Source organism: Cydia fagiglandana, chromosome 13, assembly GCF_963556715.1.
Source record: "Cydia fagiglandana chromosome 13, ilCydFagi1.1, whole genome shotgun sequence".
Classification (NCBI taxonomy): Eukaryota; Metazoa; Arthropoda; class Insecta; order Lepidoptera; family Tortricidae; genus Cydia; species Cydia fagiglandana.
This window is the reverse complement of record NC_085944.1, coordinates 14,579,673-14,595,857: the sequence shown is the minus strand read 5'-3', so window position 1 is coordinate 14,595,857 and position 16,185 is coordinate 14,579,673. Positions and strand designations below refer to the sequence as shown.

Here is a 16,185-nt window from a genome sequence, read left to right as displayed (position 1 = left end):
TTTTCGTATAAGTATATTTCCAGAAAGTACATATCATCAAAGGGAACACCCAAATATTCCGAAATACGTTTTTCCGACTTTCATAACCTCGATTTTCATAATCCCGATTTTTTACATGACCGAAATATCGAAATTACGACTTTGAAAACCACGAAAGAACAAAATCACGACTGTGTTATTTCCGAAAACTAAAAATCCGATTTTCATATGGACGGAAGCTTAAAATTCCGATTTAGAAAAAATCCGAAAATATTTTTCCCGAATTTGTCTATTCCGAAGAATCATTGACCGATCGGAAATAAAGTAATTCGGTATTCAGAAATTCGATCTTTTGTGAATTCGGAATAATGAAATTCGTGATTTTCAAAATAAGATTTAAACGCACTTTTTTAAGTCTCACTAACCAAAATCCGAATCGGAACACCCCACTATCCACGTCGTCTTGTCTGTCCTACCCCTAGAGTGTATGTAAAAAGCCAGAGGCGCGGAGGGGAAGCACGCCCGCCGTAGCAAAGCGCAGAGCAGCCGAAGCGGCTGAGGCGAGCATTAGTGCATGCGCTTTGCTACGCAAAGGCCAAGAGGCTCCTATGCCCGTAGCGCCGGAACAGTTGCGGAGCAACTGTTGCCAGAAAAGAGGCTCAGGTTAGGTTAGAACTGCAACCCGACGAAATCAAACTATTGCCAGAAAAGTGGGTTAGGTTAGGTTAGAACTGCGACCTCACGAAAACAAACTGTTGCCAGAAAAGTGGGTTAGGATAAGTTAAAACTGCGCCCCCAAGAAAACGAACTATTGTCTGTAAAGTGGGTTAGGTTAGAACTGCAACCCCCAAGAAAACGAACTGTTGCCAGAAAAGTGGGTTAGGTTAGGTTAGAACTGCGACCTTTACAGAAACCAACTGCTACTGGAAAAGTGGGTTAGGTTAGGTTAGAACTGCGACATTTACAGAAACCAACTACTACTAGAAAAATGGGTAAGTTTAGAACTGCGACCTTTACAGAAACCAACTGCTACTGGAAAAGTGGGTTAGGTTAGGTTTGAACTGCGACCCTTACAGAAACGAAATGCTACTAGAAAAGTGGGTTAGGTTAGGTTACAACTGCGACCTTCACGGAAGCCAACTGCTACTAGATAAATGGGTTAGGTTAGGTTAGAACTGTGACCTTTACAGAAACCAACTGTTGCTAGAAAAGTGAGTTAGGTTAGGTTAGAACTGTGACCTTTACAGAAACCAGCTGCTACTAGAAAAATGGATTAGGTTAGGTTTAAACTGCGACCCTTGTAGAAAAAAATGCTACTAGAAAAGTAGGTTAGGTTAGGTTTGAACTGCGACCCTTAAAGAAACCAACTGTTGCTAGAAAATTGGGTTAGGTTAGGTTAGAACTGCGACTTTCACAGAAACTAACTGGTACTTGAAAAGTGGGTTAGGTTATGTTAGAACTGTGACCTTTACAGAAACCAGCTGCTACAAGAAAAATGGGTTAGGTTAGGTTTGAACTGCGACCCTTGCAGAAAAAAAATGCTACTAGAAAAGTGGGTTAGGTTAGGTTTGAACTGCGACCTTCACAGAAACTAACTGCTACTTGAAAAATGAGTTAGGTTAGGTAAGAACTGCGACCTTCACAGAAACCAACTGCTACTAGAAAAATGGGTTAGGTTAGGTTAGAATTGCGACCTTTACCAACTGCTACTAGAAAAATGGGTTGGGGTTATGTCAGAACTGCGACCTTTACAGGAACTAACCGCTACTAGAAAAGCGGGTTAGGTTAGGTTAGAACTGTAACCCCCCACAGAAAAGAAGTGTTTTTAGAAACAGAACGAACTACATACACAATTATGTAGAAACATACATAATACATAATTATGTTGAAAAATTGTGCTTGTGAGTAACTCTTATAATATTATGTAAAATAGGAAATTTTAACAAGCATTTCTGCTTACTTTAACGACGTAGGTATCATTATTTATTATGAACAAATTCGGAATTTCGTTATTCGGAATTTAAAAAATCGGAATCACGTCAAATCGGAATTCAAAATTTCGGAATAATGACAATTCGGAATTCGTGGTTTCAACATTCGTAAATGTTAAATTCGGTATTTTTCACTATCGGAATTGTAATATTCGGAATTATGTGGTTCGGAATTTTAAAAAATCGGCGGTTTTGCTATTCGGAAATATAAAACTTCGTGATTTTCATCGTTCGGTAATTACGACATTCGGAATTATGATGGGTCGGGCATTTAAAAATCGGAATAATAAAATTCGATATTCTAAAATTCGGCATAAAATATTTCGGAATTATGTAGTGTACCCATCATCAAATTACCAACCTCTTTCCCAGATATGATTAATATTGATTAGGTAATCGGTAATAAGTATACGAGTATGTCTCCATTATAGCAGGTACAAAATATACTTATTTAGGGTTCCGTACCCAAAGGGTAAAAAAGGGACCTTATTACTAAGACTCCGCTATCCACGTGTCCGTCTGTCTGTCACCAGGTTGTAACTCATGAACTGCGATAGCTAGACAGTTGAAATTTTCACTGATGATGTATTTCTGTATGTTCTGTTGCCGCTTTAACAACAAGTATGTACTAAAAACAAAATAAAATAACTGTTTAAGTGGGACTCCCATACAACAAACGTCATTTTATTGTCGTTTTTGTTGCGTAATGGTTTTTAAAGATCGGACCTTCTGTACGTGTACGTTATTATCTGTTATATGTCTAGTCTTAAATCTAGTGCTTCAATTTCTCTTCGGTCTGACAATATCGATCTGTCTGGAATATAGAATAACGACCTCCAGCGACAGTTGAATGAACTTTAATTTACAACAATCTCGGATATCTAAATATTAATTTAGAAGATTAATATTTATTTAAATATATCATACCTAATCATGTAAATCATATTTGATTAAATGGGTTACAAATTTAAATTACACATTCTAACATAATAAAAATAACCAATCAAAATACACATAGTATAGATGTCGGCGGCTGATCGTAAGATCAGGCATATTGTGAAATTCCTAGGCATATCGTGAAACGTAAAAATCTTTGACTCGTTCCCTGAGTCGACGGAGCCCCGCTACGGGGCTTCTATTTCTGGGCAGTTTGCCCTTTGGGCATCTGAAGCAACCTAACGAACCTATCTTACCTATATATTGGTTTAATGTGACTATCCTTAAAACAATACACAGGAACATTACGCTCTGCCTGATCTTACGATCGGCCGCTGACATCGACAAAAAAATTCAAAATCGCTCTCCTTCTTGATGCGACTGGCAAATCATATTACTTTTTGGTAATCGGGTTATTAAACTTACTTAATAAGACCCCGCTGAATCCGAAGTTGCCCGATCGAAATCTTGACCAGGAGTGACATATTCACGATGGCGGCCAATATTACCCTACATAGCGACCTTAACGAGTTCCTTGTATGAAGACCCATATTTTTTTAACATCTTATGTTTTTATAACGATTGTTGCAAGAAATAACAGTAACTACTTAATAAAAACACGTATTTCCTGAAAGTTTGGAGTACCTACCTGACATTATGTTTAAGATTTCCCTTGAAATCTATTTCAAAATGGCGTCCCCTGTTTATGCGGAGGTCACCGACAGGTCCTTCAACTCGAACCATCCATCTGCATTTCAAAAGATACGCCTAAATATAGCGCGAATCCGCGCACTTCGCCCAGTTGGGTTCCAAGATCCAAACATAAGCAGACTAGTCAATGATAAAGACTGAAAAACACATAATGTAGGTTCTTAATATAATTTGATCGCAGTTTGTGCCTCTTTTTCATATTTCCAATTATTTTTAAATTTGCTGTATATAATTAGAAGCGATTAATGAACGTTACCTAATATAAATAAATAAATATGAATATTATAAGGACATTCTTACACAAATTGACTGTCCCACGGTAAGCTCAAGAAAGTTTGTATTGTGGTTACTCAGACCTCAGACAACGATAAATATAATATACAAATACTTAAATACAGAACTCAGGAACAAATATCTGAGGGGCTACAGCGAAAACCGAAATTCGCAAATTGCGGGGATCTTTCTCTTTTACTCCAATGAAGGCGTAATTAGAGTGACAGAGAAAAATGCCCGCAATTTGCACAATTCGATTTTCGCGGTCATAGCCCTGTGCTTGTCACACAAATAAATGCCCTCACATGGATCGAACCTGGTCCTGACCAATGGCTTCACAGGCAGGGTCACTGCTCACTAGGCCAGACCGGTCGTCACGTTATCTAATGTTACATAGTGTATTGCCAATTAGCACTATAACACATAAAGTTGTTCTTGTTAGTGCTAGAAAATTTTATTCAGAAGAAAACATCTGGAGAATAAGCCAATTTCGTCAAAAGCGCTCCGTGAAACCCAGTTTTCATAGGTACCTATATTTATCTGCCGATTAGTTTGAATTCCAATATTCATTAATGAATGATTGACAGTGACTGTCTTTATTATTTTCAAATCTCTGATCAAAGTGTCTAGACGGTGAAGGACGAATTACCATTAGGTTAGCGGGGTATTTTATTTTGCTCAATTTGCTTGATAACTATAATTGAGAAAACGAGGCCTCTGAGATAAAAATATAAGACGACTTTATTTTATTTAGGGCTCCGTTGGTATCCGAAGGGTGCCAAACGTAAACTTTATCAACTACACAACTACCTAACTAGACGGCCTGTTAGCCTAGTAGACGGTCTCCTAGCCTGGACAGGAGATCCCTGGTTCGAACCCTAATACAGTATGTATCAGAAAGAAAGGCAAAGAAAGAGACCCATTAATGTTTAGGTCATACTGAGCAACTTTTACTATGGGACCAACCCCGAAACATTTTGCTGGTCTGCTGTTGAAATTTCCTATTGGATAGTCAATTTTATTTCCGCGTTTTCGGGGTTGGTTATATAGTAAAAGTTGCTCAGTATGACCTAAATATTAAAGGGTCTCTTTCTTGGCCTATCGTTCTGATGCATACGGTATAATAATTAATAATTTAGCCTTTATACGTCCCACTGCTGGGCACAGGCTTCCTCTCAAGCACGAGAGGGTTTGGGCTATAGTCCCCACGCTGGCCCAATGCGGGCTGGGGACTTCACAAAGAAATTAGATTCGCTCCCGAAATAACCAAGAACAATAAAATTGCAGTCTGCATCTGCAGTGAGTAATTCTACGAAATGAGGTCGAATCATATAACTGATTGGTCCCCGACGAACAAAGCTTAATCATACTTGGTGCGAACTTGGGTTAAGAACGAAACAGTGCTACGCACGTATAATAGCGATGTCCCGCTCGCTCACCGCAACGGCGTGCGTGTAAGATCGCTTACGGGCTTTGTCCGACCGGGAAAGAGGTGAAGAACCAAACCAAGTGCGAAAACGTACGAATTATTCATTTATTGTTCGGAAATGAAGAAAGAAACGTCTGGTGTCGGTTTTTACACAATTTCCTGCTCTTCATACGACAATACGGACATGTAAAGAATTTTGGCTATTGTTTAAATACGATTGGAAATATACCTACTCGTATCATGGTCCCATGGTACAGAAAAATCTTGACCATTTTCCGACTACTTACTTACCTCGTTGCTTTAGGGCAGGGTTTCCTAAAGTGGGATCCACGGTACGGCCACGGTTTAGGGGTCCGTAGCATGTTTATCAGGGGAGTAGAAAGTATTCCCCGATTCTGGCCCCGCCTCTCAGTGGTCCCCGATCCTGACCCCAAGGCCGAGCCACCGCCCCTGCTGAACCTTAAAAAAAAAAAAAAAAAAAAAAAAAAAAAAAAAAAAAAAAAAAAAAACCCCATTTGAATTGATTGCGATAGGTCTCAGCAGTGCCCGGCGCCTCCTTCAGGGACTTACGAAATACGCTAATTAAACAATACACCTTGTTCACCACGGTAACAATAGGCTTATCGACCCTTTTCTATTGTTCGATCTCGACTCGGGCGCGCTATTGTGTTACCGAGCATACTACCTGCCTGGACCCTTTCCTTAACCCACCGACGTCTCCATTCATGCCTTCTTTATGTGTGTATACTGTAGGTGTTTGTGATAGGTATTTTGCAATAGGTATTAGGTACTCTAACTATCAACTCTAATAACCCGCATTATCTTATTACCTCTTGGAGCTATTTCGATTTATAAGGAATACAGTTCTAACCTTCTTCTGACGTAGAATTTACACTAGTAATCCTTTGGCAGCCTAAACTAACCTTAACCTTTTACCAAACCTAACTTATTCTTCGAAAACCTAACCTAAACCTAACTTGTCCAAACCTAACTAAAATCAACCTAACTCATATCAAACTAACCTGCTTTCACCTAGTCTTCCGATATAAAGTAAACTCGTAGTTACTTGTTTCTTTCTATTATTTAAAAAAATAACGAGGCGTGTGAGGCATTTCTTGTGCACTTGTGTTCATTGTTATAATAGCTTAATTGTTTTATTGATAGACGTCTATTATATTTTATACTGACAATGGATTTATTGTTTCCTATACCTATTCTTTTATAATTTGGGTTTGAGTAAAGAGAACGTCTGTTTAGATGAACTTGTTGATACATGTTACTTTGTGTGATTTAAAAAAAAGAACGAGACATGTCAACTGGTTTCAACATGATTTAGTCTAATACATCAACATTTCTTGTGCGTTGCTATTCATTGTTATAACAGCATAATTGCTTTATTAATAGACGTCTATTATATTTTATGCTGACAATGGATTTATTGTTTCCTATACCTATTCTTTTATAATTTGGGTTTGAGTAAAGAGAACGTCTGTTTAGATGAACTTGTTGAGACATGTTACTTTGTGTGATTAAAAAAAAGAACGAGACGTGTCAACTGGTTTCAACATGATTTAGTCTAATACGTCAACATTTCTTGTGCGTTGCTATTCATTGTTATAACAGCATAATTGCTTTATTGGTAGACATCTATTATATTTTATACCGACAATGGATTTATTGTTTCCTATTATGCTTTTGAATTTGGGTTTTAGTAAAGAGAGCGTATGTATCAGATGAACTTGTTGAGACATGATTTTAACGGTACTGTACCCTGGTCATAGTGACACAGTATAAAAGCCGAAGAGAAATGAGTTTGAGTAAGTATTACCGTCGTGGCAGTCCACTGTATCAGAGCTCCTTGTATCTATTGCAGTATATAGAAATATAGTGTTAATTCAACAGTGAAGTGTTTAAGTGTTTATAGAAAGACCCAACAATGGATGTAAGTATGTCTTTTATTACCGTAACTTACTTTGTTTTGTTTTCACTTGTGTTCTTTGTGTTTTAATTATCAAGATTGTAGACAGTGTGTAAATTATTGTTTTATATTGTTTCAGTTCACTGAAAATACTTTCAAGAACTATTACTACCCGGATAATAATAAAGACGAATCAAGCGATGAAGAGGGTACGCTTGGTTTCAAAGTTAAACAAGCCATCGCAAAGAAACGTTCAGGAAACAATATCGATAGTTTCTTTGAACGACCTAAAAAGCAACCCAAAATTGTGAAACGGTCTTCGAATGTGAGCAAAAGTTCACCAGACGGTGTTGCAAACTTATCATCCGGACAAGACGACGGGGCATATGCATCACATTTGATTAAAATCGAGATATATGATATGCAAACAATTAAAAACGTCCCACCCATGGAACACTGGAAGCATGCGGACTTCAGATTGAAATATTTTGCGCTGGAAGACGATTTGGAGCTACAAAATACGCGAAATATTATTTATAACATAACAAAGCAATTAGCTTCTAAGGACAGTAGTGTGAAATATTTTATAGATAATAAGAAACAGTGATAGTTATAATTATTAATGATAGTAGTAGCTTAATGATTGTGTTAACGTATTTCTCATTTTTTACCTCTCCTTAAGTACATTTTCCATGTAACAGATTTTTTTGTGTCGTCTCGTTTTTAAGTAACAAAGAATGTTAAGAAATATTTTGTAAATAATAAAATTAAAAAAAAAATGTATAGTTTAGAATGGTCTTTGTATTATATGAAAAAATAAAAAATCTTATTTAAGTACACGTATTATTTTATTTCACAAAAAATGTTTTAAACATATTCCTTAATATAAGGTCATTACATACAGAATTATCAGAAAACAAACTTAGCATATCTTTCATAGTTTTTCCATGATATTTAAAATACAAATAAACTAAACAATATTCACCACAAACTGAAGTAAAATGGTTTTGAAGAGGTTTATTGTTAAAAAACCACTGTCTGGTGTTTCTTTTTAAAAATAAGTTATGGTAACCTGAAGGCTTCCTTCCGAAGGAATCAAAATATTCTCCTATACCAGTAACATCAATGTGTATGGCAACCCAGTGGGAGCCTGGTTTCGTGTCAGGGTCCAAATTACTAACAATAAAGACAGGTAGATCGACCCAAATAGGTATTTTGTTAGCTGCAAAAACATTTGTTTCAAAAAGTGGGTTTAATTTCTTCATACAAAATTGTATCTCATTAGTATCCATAATTACTTAATTAATAACAATTTTTGTCTTGATGATGCTGCAAACAATGACTACAACAAAATAAAGTAAACGAAAGAAAACATTGTATTTATATAATTATGTTTTTCAACTATTATAATCTACAGATACATCACGGTTTTTGTTTATTTCAATAATGTTATCAAATTCTGCATAAACGATACAATTAATGGTGCTAGTTAGAGCCGAATCAAAGCGTACTTCTATCCGAACACTTCCATGTCTAACAAGATTCCAATGTGAAGTTGAACTAGCAGATAAATCTGGGGTTAAATCAAAACATAACAAACAATAACCTCCACCATAATCTGTTCTACTTATTCCATTACCTTCGTTGTGAAAATGAATACCAGTTCCGGAAAATAAGGTGTGATATGCCGCCGCTATTAAACCAGAACTAAATGACGGTTGTAATGTTTTAGAAGGAATTTCATGACCATCTACAAACAAACTAAATGAATTCATATTATAGTTTTGAAAATTAAATGGATTCAAAGCTAAATTTCCATTAAAACCTGAATTTGATACAAATCCAATAATACACCGTTTAGGAATTTGTCCGAGAAATATATTATCCAATGTTTTACCCTGGACCCCTGATGGTATTGTGAGAACCTTAACTTCTGCTCTCGTAATGGGGTACTTCGCAGTCGTTGTTGCCAATACTTTTTGATGGGCTAACAAAACGCTAGGATTAATTTTTGTTCTTCTAACAATGAGACTAGCATCTGTTATTTGTACTTTAAATTTTTTATCTTGATGACAAATTAAATTAAACGATTCTTTTGATCGGACTAACTTAATACGCAATTCAACGCCATTTATCAAGAATTTCTCTTGGTTAAATATATCGCCATGCAAATGTCCAATCATTTCCACTTGCTTACTCTCTTTGATAAATTCTAGTCTTTTCTGAAATCCTTTGTTGTTGGCGTCAACGGTATCCATAAAATCTGGGGTATCCTCATACCATAACCCACAAGTAAGATGGGTTTTTTTGGCTGCCGGTCCATAGTTGAGAAGATTTTCCATATAAGCACGGTAAGCATATGTATTGTTTGGGGGTGATATGAGTTTTTGATTTAAATATACATCAAGTTGGTTGAAAAGGGAATGTAGCCAGTTATTGGTGGGTCCAACTCCGGCATCTGCTTTTAATTTTGTCCCATCTTGATTCAACACTTTAGCAGTAATATGTAACATTGTGTGTGATAGATCAATGTAGTCATCTCCTGATCCAGGTACTTGAAATTCAATGGGGCCATCATCACTTAAAGATGAAATTGGTTTGTAATGAATCCAATGTCCGCTTTCAATACTTGTTTGAGTTGATGGAAGGGCAAATATATCTAATTCTGATTTTGCACATTCACATGAATGACTGTGTAGAAATGACATTATTTAACTTGAAAATATATCGTTATTTTTATTATTATTTTTACTTCCTCTTCGTCGCGATGCTTTTCGAGTAATGAGCGGTTCTCTTCTTTTATTCGACATTTTATACCCAGATCCTGACATGAGAGAATCAATTTTTTCATCAGCCTTTCTTTTTAGGTTAGCGCTCGCTTCCTTAAATCGTGATCGAATGGAACTATCCATAGGACGAGAATTTACCATATCAGATAACAGACCAACCCCTGCCCCTAAGGTTTCTTTTCCAATGGTTTTTAAACCGCTAGATAACAAAGGGAGCACTGATCTAAATAGTCCACCCAAAAAACTGCCTATACCATGTCCTCGTTGGTATGGAACTCCCTTATAGACAATACCTATCCCAGAGCCGGCTTGGTGTGAATAATAATGTTCGTAAGGACAAGAGACTGACGATCTGTTGTAAATCATTTTACTCGTTGAAAGTGTAGCTTCACGCAAGAAGATCCAAATTGAAATGGTACTCTGACACCAGTCGTTGTTCTTATATCTATTTCAATTGTATCGAACTCTCTTCGTAAAACTGGTACATAATGAGCGGGTGAGAAGATGTGAGTTTTATAAGCTCCATAAATGAACTTAGTTGGATCTAAAGGTATTATTCTGAGTAATGAAGTAATAACATCTCCGACTACTTGTGGATGTATTATATCAGTATAAACAAATATTTGAGATGGTAAACCTAAATATAAATTTGCGGGGTTTTTTCCTAATGTATTTTGTTTTAAATTTGTTCTCGGTTTAAAACCCAATTGCAGACTTAGTATCGGAGTTGTTATGATAGATGTTATTTCTTTATTTGTTGTTGCTATTCCAACCAGTTTTGTTAATCCATCATATCGAAATTTTACGTTATTTTTTAACTGTGGGTTTTCATTAAACGCTTGAAGAAAATGATCTATATTATCATATGTAGTGGCTGGTATATGAGTTTTTATATCCACTATTTTTGTAGTTTTATCGGTGGGTGATAACACCGTTTTCTTTAAATAAATGATGTTTTCGTGCTCTTGAACATTATACATGGAACAAGGGTATTGAAATTCCACCAACCCAACTACCCATTCTCCATCCAATTTAATGGTCTTTGGTAATTTAGTTAAGAAATGTGCAGTCGTGTTATCCGTGTAGTAATCTGATGAACTATTACTTAACAAAGTTAGATAAAAACTATTTTCACTCATATTTTCTTTAAGTTTGATTCAGGTATCCAAGAATTAAATTTATTAGGATAACCTTGCCACTTAACTAGTATTTCCTTTCTGCCAGCAACTCGACGCGAGCGTATTATTTTATCAATTTTATACTCGTTGGAGGGGAGGTAAGTTACTTTTTGTAATTCTTTAAAATAAAATGTACCAATGATGGGTACTTCTAAATCCTTTATTGTATAAACAACTCGTGGCGATCTGTTAATAATCGAATCAATAATAAATATTTCATCACTCCAATTACTTTCATAACCTTTTTGAAACACATGCTTATATTTAGTGATTCTAACATGATCACCTACATTTAGTTTTTTAGTTTCTGATGAAATTTGCCTATCTTTTTTGCGATCATATAAATTACACCAAACAGTCATAATATTATTAGAGCTAACATCAACTGGGCGCATTTTAATGCTAGAATGATAGCTATGGTTGTAAGAATGTAAAAGATCTTGTAATATATTTGTGTAGTTATATGTATTCTTATGAGTGAAGTAACGCCACATTTTCATTTTAAGTGTTCTTTGAAACCTTTCTACTATACTTGCTTTAATGTCGGGGTTATTAGTGGTATAATAATTAATATTTTTGCTCTTAAAGTAATCTCTAACCGCCCTTGAAACAAATTCTGTACCTTTATCAGATTGGATGTGACGGGGAACAGAGTTGGCTTCAGTAAATATGCTTTCAAAACATTGTTTAACAGTTGCTGAATCCTTCTTCTTCATGGCTCTTGCAAAAGCATATTTACTGAATACATCAATAACACAAAGAATATATTTGTACCCATCATTATATTGACTATAAGTACTCATATCACTTAAATCGGCTTGCCAAAGTTCATTAAAGTTCGAGAGAATGTATTTATTTCTAGTAAATCGTCTATGAGTAGGTTTATGTAGCGTGTACGTATCTTGAGATTGTAACCATTTTTTCACTTCCTCTTTGTTCATTTGACCTTTCATTTCCTTTGATAAATTATTTAAACTGCTATAGCCAGCTGGATTAGAGACATCATAGTAGATTCTGTTAATGTCTAATAAGGAGTCCATCTTTCCCACTCTATTTTCTTTCCGGATCGCTTTTGCTCCCGTGTAGCAAGAGGTGTAGAAGTATTATTATCTTTATCTGTTGAGGCTCTCGTCTTCACAGATGTGGAGGGGGTAAAGGGTTCAATCAAAGGAGTACCATTAATAAATGCTAAATTTGTAGGATTACCTATGCATGACCTAGGCACTTGGATATCTTTTAAAAGTAAAGCAAACACTTCCCATCCAATTGGCTTAGGACGTTTAAGACATCTAACGGTGTCGCTTAACAAATCAGTAATATTACTATTTTGAATGGTTTGGTTATTTATAACAACTTCACCAGTCTGTTTCCACCAAATTTTCGGTTTACTTGAAACAATGTAATCTAACAACGTTCGAGCTTTTTTTTCATAAGATTTAGGTAATATGTTTATAATTTTTGATGGACTAATTGGCATTAGTTCTTGATTTATTTCACCAGGTGGTGTATTAAACGATGACGGTGTGGCTGCTTCAGTTACATTATCTGTAACTGACTCATTATTTTCATTCTCCTCCTTTTTGTTCACTTTTGTTTTTATAATATCATTACTTTCGTTGATGACTTGATCTAGCCCCTCCATCACGATGGGTATTCTAAACGGTTTTCGATCTGTTTCAATAAAATGTAGAAATCTTTGTAATGCTTGAGAATATAACGTCCACTTTTCGCGATCATTCATTTTACTTTTAAGGATCTTTTGCATCTCTCCATCTAGCCGAGATGAGGAATTTTCGGGTGGACTCTCATTCCGTTTCAGTCTTTCAATAAAATCTGATTCTACTAATAACATTTTTTTTGTGTTTTCCATTTTGTTTATGATAGAGAGTTCACTAAAGCACTTAAAACTGCACCTAAAATAATAGGTAGAAATGCACCTCCTTTTTGAACTATAACAGTTTTTCTTATTTTATGTTTCCCTTTCGAAACTAATTTTCTTAAAATATCTTTATATTTTTTTAGTTTCGTCTTTTCTTTTTTTTCTAATGGAATTTTCCCATTTAGGACGTTATAAATACACTCACAAATAATGTTGATCTCTTCATCGTCACAAGATTTAAGTAACGCAGTACGATATTTGGGTTTAAGCAACTGCAATGCTTCAAGTAAATGTTTATATGTGTTTACTCTTGCATGCATCATGTAGAACTGACTAAAATATGCTGATTTTTATCATATTTAAACCCCTTTTTAGGTACATACACTGTGCAATGCCCATCGAACGGAAATATTTTTGTTTTGAAACGGCATATGTCATTTGTATTTTGTTTCAGGTCAATCATGAGGTAACCATGAGCCTCCTTTGTAGCATCTTTGTAGGCTTCGTCCACAAACTTTGAGTTTTCTGGGTAAACTTGTCGTGACAGGTAGCGTATTTGAGTTTTATCCCTGGGATTTTTAAAAAATACAATGTAGCTTGTATTCAATGAAATATCACGTTGACCTCGACCTTGATGAAATATGTTTTGTGTAATATAAAAAACACTTAAGTTTCTATGATGACTACCTTTCGTAAAAATGTCAACGATTCGTCCATCTGATTCTCTCATCAAATCATCTATAATAAGAAGTTTAGGTTTCTTCCCATCAAAAATTGAAAAATCTGGTATTCCTTGACTATAATTTACATTTTCCAGATTGTAGAGAGGTTGCATTTCATCATAACACCAAATAATTTCATCAAATTCAACATTACATATCTCTTTGGAGTTATTCAAAAAGTTTGTGACAAATTGAGTTTTACCACAGCCACTAGGACCTGCGACAATGGTGGTGAAAGGATGATAAAAGTGAATCATTATTAAATATCGTAATCTATGTGTATGTGTGTGTGTGTGGGTGAGTGTTGATATGTTAACGGATGGACTTTAAATGGTAATATTCAGAAAGAAGATTACTATTTAAACAACTCAGATATAGTAGAAAAAACAAAAGGATTACGTAAAAAACAAAAATTTATTATATATGATCACACTTTTAACATAATTTTTTTTTGTTTCTTATTTACAAAACTACCTTAAAAGATACAATAAAATAAAATTCATACATTTTTTTTTACATGTTTACAAGTAATATCTTAAAAATATACAATGTACAAACAATAATTTGGAATTCCAATGTTCTGTGTGATTAAATTACAACTTTGAAACTTTTTCATTATTGCGGTATTTTATAATGACCCCATGCAAGAGTGTCAGAAGAGTTTTCTAATAAGTATCGTTTTGTATCTTCATGCGATAATGATATTTTATTTATTTTTTGAGTGAATATTATATGTTTTATAGACTTAAATCTTAGCATTTGAGCGCGTTGCAAATTTTTATTAAATAAACACGTTTTGTAATTGTCAAGAGTAAATTTTTTTGTAACACATTTATTGACTCCTTTGGCTTTTGATAAAACACCGTATTTTTCAGTTTTCTCATCATTCTCGTCATATTTTTCAACATCTAAGGTATACATTTTAGATCTCAGACCTACGAATTCTTTTAAAATTCTACCATTATTTTCATCCTTGAAAAACCCTAATCGCTTTTTATTAATTAACGGCAAATCATATTTATTGTTAGGAGGATAGTCAGATGTATCAAAATATAAATTAAGGTCTGATTTTATATCTGCGTAATAATTTTCCGTGAAAATTTGATATACTAAGCTATCAGTATCTGTATAAAGAAGCTTAAGATTGTCTGGATATTTGGTTTTCATGTAGCTGTAGTGAAAGTCATACATCAAAGTTTTTGATATATCTAATACGCAAAATCCCAAATAAATCGGTTTATTATAAAATATTCTAGTTTTATTCAACTGAACGGCCACTAAATTCTCAGAGAATATGGATAAACTATGGAACTCGGGTTTCGCTATCAAAGATTGAACCCCCTGCGTTTTTCCTCGATTTTCCCAGTTATTTAATAATTTGACATTTACACGTTTTGCAACATTTTCCATGGTCTTACCGAACACTGAATTATTCATTAGTTTAAAGAAATCTTTTTCAAAATCGGATGATGCCTGTGATCGCATGTGGGTGTTCAAATCTATGTAACTTTTTAACCACATAGACTGCTGAAATTTAAGAATGCGATGGATTTTACTCAATTTCAAACCATTTTTTAAACACTGTTTTAGATTTCTATAGTGAATGACATAATTCGTTTTTTTATTTAAATTAGGAATTAATTTTTTTTCTTTGGAATTACCCAAACAAACGTTTTCAGGACAGAATGGCAAATCTGAATGAGAGTCATGCAACTCGTTAGGGTATTCGAGATCAACTTCTAAAATTAAACCATGATCAGCGTCATCAGATATATTAAAGTCAGTATCTGTATTTACCCATTCAAATTTACCGGTAGGAAGACATTGAGACATAGCCCACCCGTAAAGGTTATTTGCATCAAAGTACATAAGAAATGACGATGGGATATTTTGATTATAATCTGACAAAAAAATATTATTAGCCTTCGCATATCTATTACTACATTGTGATATGCCACCTCGAATATTTTTCGCTATAAAAGCTATTTTATCGATATCAGTTAGGAGTTCTAGTTTTATTTTTGTAGTTCTTAACATTGCATCCCAACTTAATCCCGGAGCAGTATAATAATGAGCGGGGTCTAATCCATACGTCTTAAGACAAAGGTTTCTAAAATTTTCAAATATATCAGTTAGTAATAAAACATCAGTTTTTAAATATAAATCAGAATAATCACCCATATTTTTGCATTTAAAATGAGACCAAACATCTTTTGCGTGATCATAATCCTCCTCTGAGATGTGACTATCAGACAAGGAACTAAAGAAATCATCTTTAGAGGGAAGAGCTGTTAAGTTTAAAGAATCGTATGATGACATGTGTTCATAGGGATATACACCCTTTCGTAATAAGCGTTTAAAATCCTCCTCGCATGAAAAA

The 16,185-nt window shown here is 34.7% G+C and overlaps 1 protein-coding gene across 1 annotated transcript in view; it reads left to right on the top strand.

Annotated features, from left to right (window-relative positions):
- The window catches only part of LOC134670350 (protein yippee-like), a 200,692-nt gene that overhangs the window by 63,188 nt on the left and 121,319 nt on the right, over positions 1–16,185 (top strand). The gene's annotated exons all lie outside the window — the stretch shown is intronic.